General features: G+C 41.8%; 1 protein-coding gene across 7 annotated transcripts in view; it reads right to left on the bottom strand.

Annotated features, from left to right (window-relative positions):
* Positions 1 to 10,432, bottom strand: part of TMEM117 (transmembrane protein 117) — a 194,732-nt gene that overhangs the window by 172,297 nt on the left and 12,003 nt on the right. The window contains exons 2-3 of one of the 7 annotated variants that reach the window (XM_019279913.2): positions 7,002 to 7,107; positions 740 to 840 (exon numbers count right to left, since the gene is read on the bottom strand). The exons of 3 other annotated variants lie outside the window; for them this stretch is intronic. The gene's annotated coding sequence lies outside the window, so the exon portion shown is untranslated. The remainder of the gene's footprint in view (positions 1 to 739; positions 841 to 7,001; positions 7,108 to 10,432) is intronic. 3 more of the 7 variants (XM_019279912.2, XM_019279914.2, XM_010413607.3) reach the window with 3 other exon arrangements.

The raw sequence follows: 10,432 nt of genomic DNA, 5'->3' as shown, positions 1-10,432 counted from the left end.
TCCCGCAGAAAAATTGCATGCCTATGTGTACTCACCTCATTCTAAGTACTGCTTCTTTCCTTTGATATTTCTTAATACTTCAGTTTTTCTTACTTTAAAAGAAAAATATTCTTGTTTTTTTAATTTAATTGTCTATTGGAAACATGAGGAAATTATTAACATTGCATTGGCTTCTCTGCGTAAAAAGAGAGCTTTTTAACTCATGAATGGGCACGCATGGGTAATTAACTAGACGTATACATGTACACCTCAGACCGATACAGAAACAAAGGCAATGCATTTGCTAACAAAGGTGATCTCAGCAGGAAGGGGACAGAAAAGGAGAGATTAGCGTGAAGCTCTGAGCTAAATGAGTTTATTGCTCCCACCAGATTGCACCCAAGCTTGTAAACTGTAAGGTATTACCAAAATCAAACACCTGCCACTTTCACCTTTCAATCTACCTTTAAAGGCACAAATAATCTGGGAAGCAGGAATTCTCAGTTTTTACTCAGTTTCTAATGTGCGAGCTTTTAAGAGACAACAGTAGCTTAGACCAGAAACTTGTCTAAATTTCTTGAGATTTTTAATAGAAAAAGAGTTGTTTTTCAGTTCAAACAGCTAATTTTATTCTCACTGGGTAATCTCTACTATATAGAAGTTAATGTTACTATTACATAATAAGCAAGTGTCATTAGAAAGATAAGCTGTTAAAGAAGAAAGAAACACTCAAGTCCAAAGAAATTGTAAAAAGCATTACCAAACTCACTTCTTGAATTTGGAAAAAAATTGGATTTCTTTCCTCTTGCAAGTGCTGCCTTACAGAACGTATGAATGAAGACTGCTCAAAAGTACCCAGAGCTGGAAAGAATAAAATTTAATATTTTGATTAAAATTTGGATTGAAAGCCTCCAGTGAGCTGATGACATACAATCATTACAGAGCTTCACAAAAAACCCTTTCACAATTCACATGCAATGGCTTTTGTTACCAGCACAAATGCATATTGCAGAAATTGTCAAGAAAAGTCTAGCATTTCTCTGCCTGTATTTCACAGTGTACCAAGAAAAATTAAGGCAACAGTAAGGAAATGCTTTAAAATCAACATGAGTCTGACAAAAAACCCAAAACAAGATTAGGTAGAACTTTCACTCCAGTCAGGTAATTAGAACATAAAATGCATTTAACTAAGTAAGGATGACATATTTTCAGTGTGACTGAACTGTGCAGTGTACACAAATAGAAAAATGCAAAATGAGATGCTTTTTCCTCTTCTGTCGGCATCACCCTACCAAAGAGCTGTGTGGTCCAGGGCACAAAGGATGTAGATATGCCAGCAACTGTCATCACAGGCCTGGGAGAGTATCAAGGAGCACTTACTGCTCTGTGCTAGTGACCAGGAAAGGACTGGGGAAGCCAACAGGCAGGGATCAGTTTTTGCAAGAGTTAATCCAGATCTCAGCTAACTCAGAAGGTAAAAATTACAATGAAATAGTATATATCTAACCCAGTTTCCTTCTATGACAGGGTCACCTGTTTGGTGGATGAGGGAAATGCCGTGGATGTTGTCTCCATGGACTTTTGTAAAGCCTTTGACAGTTTCCCATAGTATTAGCCTGGAGAAATTGTCTGTAATGACTCGGACTGGTGCCCAGTTTTCTGGGTAAAAATCTGGCTGCATCGCCAGACCCAGAGTGGTGGTGAACAGAGTTACATCCAGTTGGCAGCTGGTCACCAGTGGGGCTCCCCAGGACTCAGTATTGGGGCCAGTCCTGTTTAATGTCTTCATTGACGATCTGGATGAGGGGATCAAGTGCACTTTCAGTCAGTTTGCAGATGATACAAAGATGGGTGGGAGTGTTGATCTGCTGGAGGGTAAGAAGGCCCTGCAGAAGGATCTGAACAGGCTGGATCAATGGGCCAAGGCCAGTCATATCAGACTCAACAAGGCAAAGGGTTTGGTCTGGCACTTGGGTCACAACAACCCCAGGCAGTAATACAAGCTGAGGGAAGAGTGGATGGAAAGCTGCTCACAGGAAAAGGACCTGGGGGTGCTGGTTGACAGCAGCTGAACATGAGCCAGTGTATGCCCAGGTGGCAAAGAAGGCCAATGGCACCTGGCCTGTATCAGCAATGGTGTGGCCAGCAGGACCAGGGCATTGATTGTCCTTCTGTACTCAGCACTGCTGAAGACACACCTTAAATCCTGTGTCCAGTTCTGGGCCCCTCACTACAAGAAGGGCATTGAGGTGTTGGATCATGTCCAGAGAAGGGCAACAAAATTGGTGAAAGGTCTGGAGCACATGTCTTACAAGGAGCAGCTGAGGGAGCTAGGAGTGTTTAGCCTGGAGAAAAGGAGGTTCAGGGGAGACCTTATCACTCTCTACGACTCCCTGACAAGAGGTTGTAGCAAAGAGGGTCAGCCTCTTCTCCCAGGTAACAAGTGACAGGACAAAAGGAAATAGCCCCAAGTCGCACCAGGCAAGGTTTGGATTGCATATTAGGAAAAATTTATTCACCAAAATGTTGCTGAGCATTGGAACAGGCTGCCCATGGAAACAGCTGAGTCATCATTCCAAAGATATTTAAAAGACATGTAGATGTGGCACTCAAGGACATGATCTTATGGTGGACTTGGCAGTGCTGGTTGAACTCAATCTTTCCCAAGTCTTTCCCAAACTAAATGATTCTATGGCTTTATCGTGACTTTATCTGATTTCTGTTGTACATCCTTTGATCCTCCCTGCCCCCTGCAAACATATGAGCAAGAGATAGAGGCAGCAAGACCCCAGCAACCACTTTGCTGGGAACAAGGAGGAGCAAGCTGGAGACTCCTCCAGTTCATTTTTGTGAGACTGAGTAATGTGCGTATCCTAAGCTCCTCAGTTCACTGTTCTGGGCTCACCGGCAGAACAGGGACAAACTTTGGATTCTGAGATGCTAATACAATCCATTTTTCTGCATTGCTCCTTTTTGTGTCCCACTTACAAAAAAATATGAAATAAACTGTGTTACATACACAAATCCTTGCCTCCATGTCTGCTTGCCTGCATTGTCTGTGTCCACGCAGTTCTATAAAGCTCATTAATTATCTATCAATAAAGCCATCTATAACAGAGGTCCCAAGATGCTCACACACATAAGAGAAAAAGGGGAAAGAAAAGAGAAGAAACAACCTCATGCTTCTAAAAAGATTAGTCTCAACTGATCTTGAATAATGAAGAACAGAGGGGAAAAACAGATGAGGGCATTGCTACAAAACACATCTGTGCCATGGTGCCTCTGTTGTCTGTTCTCCCAGCCTGGAAATCTCACACAACATGCCTTTGTCCTGAGATGAGTCTAAAAGCACTGCATAATCTTTAAAAAACCATCTTCAGGACACAAAACTCTTGAAAAATCCTTCCATCTCTTACCCTCAGCTATTCCCATTTCTCATGATACTCAGCTGGGAATACACTCTAGTAGCTGACAAGGATTCTAAACATTTGTTTTCCTGATCATAAATGGTTATATGATCAATTAAACACACTTTTAAAAAGCATTTTTGCTTAACTAGACTGATCTAATGCTGTCCTGATTGAAATCAAAGATTTTCTGCAAAGTAATGGTTAAAAGGCACAGGACATCTGCTCATATTTACTTGGTCACATCTTTACTTTGAAATAAAATGTTCCTAAAATGTTTTATTATAACATTACTCAGATAGAATGACATAAACAAATAAAATTAAATGCTTATTCCATTTTGCTACAATAAGTGAACAATAAACTAAACAGCCAAGAGCCAAGTATCTTCTACTATGAAAAGTATGTTGCAATATTGGTTTCTCACAGATCTTTGTTTGGATTAAATCTGAGGACATGGTATCCAGTTAAATGCCTAACTATTATGAGTTTGAACACATTATTGTATATTGTAATAATGTATTAGGCTACAAAACTGACTGCAAGGTCTAGGTAGTGTTGGGGTCCCTCCCCTGCCGTGTAGCCCTGGGAGAGGGGCCCTGAGGGCACAGACACGGGGTTTCCCTGCCCCTGCTCAGCCTCGTTCCCATTGGTTGGTTTGTGTTCCCTGCGCGGGCAGAAGGACCCTTGGTCCCGTGACTGGAACAGTTCCTCGGCAGAGCTCTGGCCATGCGGCTGGAGAAATAAACATCTCTCTGAAACAGCTATCAAGAATCTGTCTGTCCATATATATTTCCTTTCCACGGGACTCCTGGTTTGTTATATGCGTGTTGCAGGATCCCCACTGCAACCTAATGGTGGAGAATTGAGAGCAGAACGATCCCCGATCCCTAAGTGACTGATTTGTGTGAGTAAACCCTGGAAACTTTGGATTCCTCTTCTTGGTTTTGCTTTGCTATTCCATATCTAAACTATGGAGGAACCGTGGGAAGACTCTTGGCTTTCAGAGCCGCATATGGACATTTATCTTAAACTTAAAATGATTCTTGAACAACGATTTGTAAATTTTAGCTTGATTCAAGCTCAAAAAGAACTGAAGCACTTCCTGGCATGGTTGTTTAAGAACTTTTTCTATGTTTCTTGGGATTTAATTATTACCAAGGGCTTTTGGAAAACCGTTTGGACACAGTTAATACTGGAGTCAAAATATATGCCGATGGAAGAATATTTTCGTGAATATTATTTAATTACCGAGACTGTTGAGCAATGTCAGCTGTGTCCTGGCGAAGGGAAGCCTGGCGCAGGGACCGTGCGGCCCAGGCCACGTGCACCGAGCGCTCTGCGAGCAGCAGCGAGGCAGTTCCCACGCGCGGGCGGAGCCAAGCGAGCCACAGTGTCGGTGGTGGAGCGAGGCACGGCGGGACCCGGCGGTGCCCGCCCGGCCCCGCACAGTGCGTGGTGGAGCGAGCCCCGTGAATGCCCGACCGAGAGGGGCGGCGCGCGGGCGGCGGCGGTCGGCGATGGCGGTGGAACGGAGCCGCGCCCAGCCGAGACGTGCGCTGGAGCAGAGCGCGGGGGGGTCATCGCTCGGGGGCCCGGCTGAGACGTGGGTACAGCGCCCGGCATCGGCAGCGAAGCTGCAACCAGAGGAGGCGACGCACGGAAAACTGAGCGGCGCGGCCCGGCCCGGCCCACGCAGCCCCGAACGCGACCCCGGGAAGAGCGCGCAGGCACCAGCAGCCCCGACAATTCCAACATGGGAGTGACCGAAGGAGAGAGCAAAGACGCAGCGAGACAGAAAACAGCAGCCACTCGGAAAAAGGAAAAGATCATAGTAACTAAGACCTTAGGATAGTAAAATGGTATCATGTTAAGCAAAATTATGGTTTTATAACAAGGTGTGACAACCAGCAAGACATATTCGTGCATAGAACTGCTATTAAAAAGAATAACCCTGAAAAATGCATCCCAAGCTTGGGAGATGGAGAAGTCGTGGAATTCAAAATTATACGAGGTAGAAAAGGGTTACAAGCATCGCAGGTCACTGGGCCTGATGGTGTCCCTGTAAAAGGCAGTATATATGCAAAAAATCGTAGTCATGTTAGACAGTATCTCTATTGTAAGTCCCCCCTACAGTCTCCCTTTCCTAATCCCACCTTTCCCTTTTACCCTATGTCCTATTACCCCCAGTGTATTCCAAATCCATTTTTTCACCCATGGTTTCCCTCACAAAACCATGCTTTTGCCAATTGTTTCCCCAAAAATCCCTTTCCAATGCCGAGTGGGGGATGAAAAGGGGGAGGGAAGAAGTTAAACCCTCTCCTGCCTCAGTTTCCCCACAAAGCATGCTCAGAGTTCTGTCTCCCTTCTGTCAGCCCTAAGATGTTCCACAGAATCTGATTGGACATTTAAAGACTCAGGAGGGTGGCTTGTTTTGTCTTGAAACTGTTCTTGTTATGTTTATCCAGTTTTCATTCTCCTTTCATTAAAATAAAACGGGTGAGGTGTTGGGGTCCCTCCCCTGCCGTGTAGCCCTGGGAGAGGGGCCCTGGGGGCACAGACACGGGGTTTCCCTGCCCCTGCTCAGCCTCGTTCCCATTGGTTGGTTTGTGTTCCCTGCGCGGGCAGAAGGACCCTTGGGCCCGTGACTGGAACAGTTCCTCGGAAGAGCTCCGGCCATGCGGCTGGAGAAATAAACATCTCTGAAACAGCTAGCAAGAATCTGTCTGTCCGTATATATTTCCTTTCCACGGGACGCCTGGTTTGGTATATGCGTGTTGCAGTATCCCCGCTGCAACAAGGTAGCTTTTGTGTACCATAACTGGATATTCTAATACCTTCATAATACATTCAATGAACACAAGATAAACCATGACCTGAAAGATCTGACCTTTTATGTATGTGCTCAGCTGTTGTCAGAGAAACAACTTTCTCATTTACTATTGTAAATTCAGCATTGTTTTGTAAGCAAAAATTGTTAAACCAAAAGTCTCTAAGTTGAAGACATAAATTTTGCTACAAATTTCCCAAAGTTGCTAAAGAAAGCAATCTTTGTACTCACTATTTGTCTTTATAATACTTTCATCTCACAGAGAAATTACTGAAATTTTTACTTCTTAAGGCAGGAGCTTACTTTTTTAAATAATAATGTTCAGATGTTCCTAAAAGTTTGGTTTTCACTTCAATATGCATAAATGAATGTATTCTGATATCAAAGTTTTTCTTTGCCATGCTTCAGAATCATCTCACTTGGCAAAAAACTGTAACAAACAATACCACAATGCTATTAAAATACTTCACCATTGTACATTGCTTTCATCTGTGGAAGTCAAATCTCTTTGGGCAGGAGAAAAAATATGCCTAGACTGATTCTACAGCTGGCCACAGCAGAGGCAGGTGATATGGCTAAATCCACTACCTGCCTTGTAAAGAAATGTAGCTTCTCTGCTCCTGCTTTAAAGGAACATCCAAGGCTCTGAGCAACCAAGTCTCCTGTGCTCTGCCTGGAGCCTGCAACCAAGAGATGATGGGATGTGCTGCCCTCATGCAGGGACCTATCAAATCTACAGCCCTCCCAAGTTCTCCTTTCAGGACTTCTCCCAACTTGGCACTTACCAGCTCTGTCCCTTCCACTTCACATGACTCAGCATAGATAGGGCTTCCTCCAGCTGGGAAAGGTGAATCTTAATCAGGGAGCACTGCAGTTCTCAGCTTTTGCAGTCTGAGGAAAAATGCAGCCTAATGTCACAAAAGGTAACAGTCAAGGTCTCAGCTACTGCCCCAGCTAGAAAACTGATGTCCTCACAGAGAACACTGTGTGCTAACACAATGGGAACTTAGGATCTCCAGTTTCCCACCAGTTCAGCCAATACTGGTCAGAAGACTGATGTCTGTAGCCAGATGTCTTTTAACTGGGTTTCTTGTGCAGCCTGTCTTACCTGATTTTGGTGGTCTCAAGGGCCTGATCTGAACTAGGGACTGCAGGTGAGTGCACACAGGTGAAATGCGTAGCACTCTGCCTTCCTTAGAGAAAGAAATGCCATTTTAGAAATGCCACACAGCCTTTAAAGATTGCTTGCTATTTCTCAAAGAAGAAAAGAATAGAATTGCTCAAAAGAATGCACATTCATCTTTTAATACCAAAACAAGAACAGGAGGATGGACTTCTGCTGCTGCAAGGAGAGAGCTGACATTTTCTTCTCTCAATGGATTACCCAAAGGCAAGCAAGAGCAGGGTGGTGATGGTCAGTGCCATCTGCCATATCAAACGTTGCATGGGGGGTCCTGAAGGCACATCTCTGCTTTACACTAATGTCATTGCTATTACCTAGAAGCAGTACTTCAGGCTGCTGATTTGGAAGAGTTGTAAAATGCAGATAATGTGGGAAGACCTAAAGCTATGTCAGAATTAGTGTGTAGGCGGGCTTAATTCTGAATTTTTCTGCACCTCTCAATTTTCATTATAGAGATTTACCATATAACTTTAATTTTAGACTTTACTATTACTGATGTGATTACTTCAGGTTTAGACAGTTGTGCTGATGCAGATAAAAGGAAACCTATAAAAATAGATATTGATTTCCTGTAATGTTTTAGAACATTTTTTTAGTGGGAAAGTAACTGAAAACGCTGCATTAGCAACAGAAAATGCTACTGCATTTGTTCCTGAGGTGTAGATTTTTTAATTCTATGTGACTCAATCCCAGGTTAAAAAATTAATGTGAAAAAATAATTCTCTCTTTAAATGGCCTCATGGCATAATAAAAAAAAGTTGGTTAAAGAGCATATAAGCATTTCCTTATATTTTCACACTCTTTATTCTTTTAGAATTTTTGGCATTTTTAAGAAACCTGGGGGTTTTTTAACTGCCAGACCTAGAAAAGTAATTTCATGATCCTCCCTATTTTTTTAATTTTAGAGCTTAAATGTTTTATCACCATATATGTCATGCCTCCAGAAACTACATTTTCTTTCTTTGAATTCTTTGGAATCCAAACTTCATAGCAGATAAAATAAACATAGCAGTATTTATAGCCTGTATAATGCTGATGCTGAACTCTGAAGGGCAGTGCTGAAATCTCTGTTCTTCAATACCAGTTTAATGATGCTCTGCAGCAACTTGTCAAAATAATCAGGGTTTCTTTCTATACTATTTGTTCTTTTGTCGTGAAGCCAACTCACAAGTTTATTTTTAATAGTAAATAGAATTGCTTACAATGTATCCACTACACAGCCCTTTAAAATAAACACTTACAAAGAATTTTGAGTCAGAAAACAAAGCAGCTTAATCATGGGGTTTATTTTTTGTCTTCAATAAATATTTGCAACTCTGCTGTCTATTATGGAGCTGTGACTAGACCTCACAGGGGACAAACAGGGACCCCAGGGGTTACTGAGCATGTCTGTGTTTCCAGTGCAAAACACAAGTGGAGAATTGGTTTTGTGAGACCAAGAAGAAGCACATTCCAGTGACAAAAAAGACACTCTCTAGTCCACAGTGGGGTACAGGGGTATGCACGTAGACCCAAGCCTTTCCAGGCTCGGTGAAAACTGGTGTTTCATAAGCTATACATCTCTCAACTGGCACCTGTATATGCATCCAGATCAACACTTGCCTGAGCACCAAAAGGGATACAATCAGTTAATCCAGTCCTATGCTAGAACCGGTGTGGGCTGCAAGCTGCACAGATCTTACACAGGAAGGCTGATTATTATTCTGCCAGACTTGGACCAGTCTTACGGTTAGGCAGTTGTACTTCTAACAAGTGACTGTGTAGCACTTGCAATATTTTGCAGAATATTGTCCCTGTGGTTACAGAAGTGGTTGAACAACCCCAAAAATCCATTAACTTTGTCTTACTGCCCCTTTGCCCTCCTAGCATGGGATGGAGCTTGCCAAATTACTAGCTATTTCAACAAACCTATTTTATAATGGCACCACCAAAACAAATTATACAAAATTAGCTTTCATGGGTTAAAATGTTCACAAGACTTATTTCAGCTTTGGGCTGGTGTTTCCATATGTTGAAAATTTTCTTCAGAAAAAAAAGCCAAGTTCCCTACTTTGAAAACTGAGGAAAATGTTATAGTGTTTATAGCATCAGAAAGCGAATAGTTATGTCTTCCTTTAATCTCCTGAAAATCTGAGTTTTTGTACCTGACATTTTTTCACCCAATTGCAAAATTCAGAGAAATGTAATGAAAATCTACGTACAAATACGTTTCATATAGTTAGCTTCCACTAATGCACAAATATCCTGCAATGACATAATATTAAGCACTGTTTATTAATCTTAATTTGCCTTTCTAGAAATAGCACATCATTCATTTGTACTATGTACACTATATAAGCGTGTCCAAAAAGGATTATCTACTACGTACAAACTGAAAGAGACCACAGACTAGACTAAACCATCATAGCCACTATATTTAGTAGTAACTTAGGAAAAATTGAATTTTAAATAATTTGGTACTATGTGATTTGCAAAAGTAACCAGGGCAAATACTATATTGCAAAACTATATTTACTAGGAATACTCTGGCTGGAGAAACCACCTTAATGATCAGCGAAACTGAACAAAGTAACATTTCCATGGCAAATTTCCTGTGGAGCTGGTGTATAATGAAGACAAATTTTCATTACTAAGAAAGCCAAAGGGTAGGTAGGTTGCAAGTAGAACATACAAAAATACTATTTCAAGGTAACTTTATAAAAAGCTAGTAAACTAGTAGGTTGGTAGGGAGGAGGGGAGGAACAGGAAATATTGAAATTGAAAAATGTTTTCACTTTTTTCAGTACATGCTTTCTCTACTCAGGCTTTTTTCCTTTGTTTTTAAATGAATTATCAATTTAATCATAAAAATAGTGTACAGAAATATGCACTGCTATTCATAATCTAGCATATTTAGCTTTCCTTATTTTTAAACTGTTTAGCTAGCTGCCATGTTCACTCGAGACCACTAGAAGGTGCTGCTCTGTTGAAAGATAGTTATTTCTGTCTGAATTGCTGTTAAAAGCTAATTTTAACTGCGGTTCTAGCCAGTTG

Source organism: Corvus cornix, chromosome 1A (genome assembly GCF_000738735.6).
Source record: "Corvus cornix cornix isolate S_Up_H32 chromosome 1A, ASM73873v5, whole genome shotgun sequence".
In the NCBI taxonomy this organism is placed as follows: Eukaryota; Metazoa; Chordata; class Aves; order Passeriformes; family Corvidae; genus Corvus; species Corvus cornix.
This window is presented reverse-complemented; position numbering and strand designations above follow the sequence as displayed.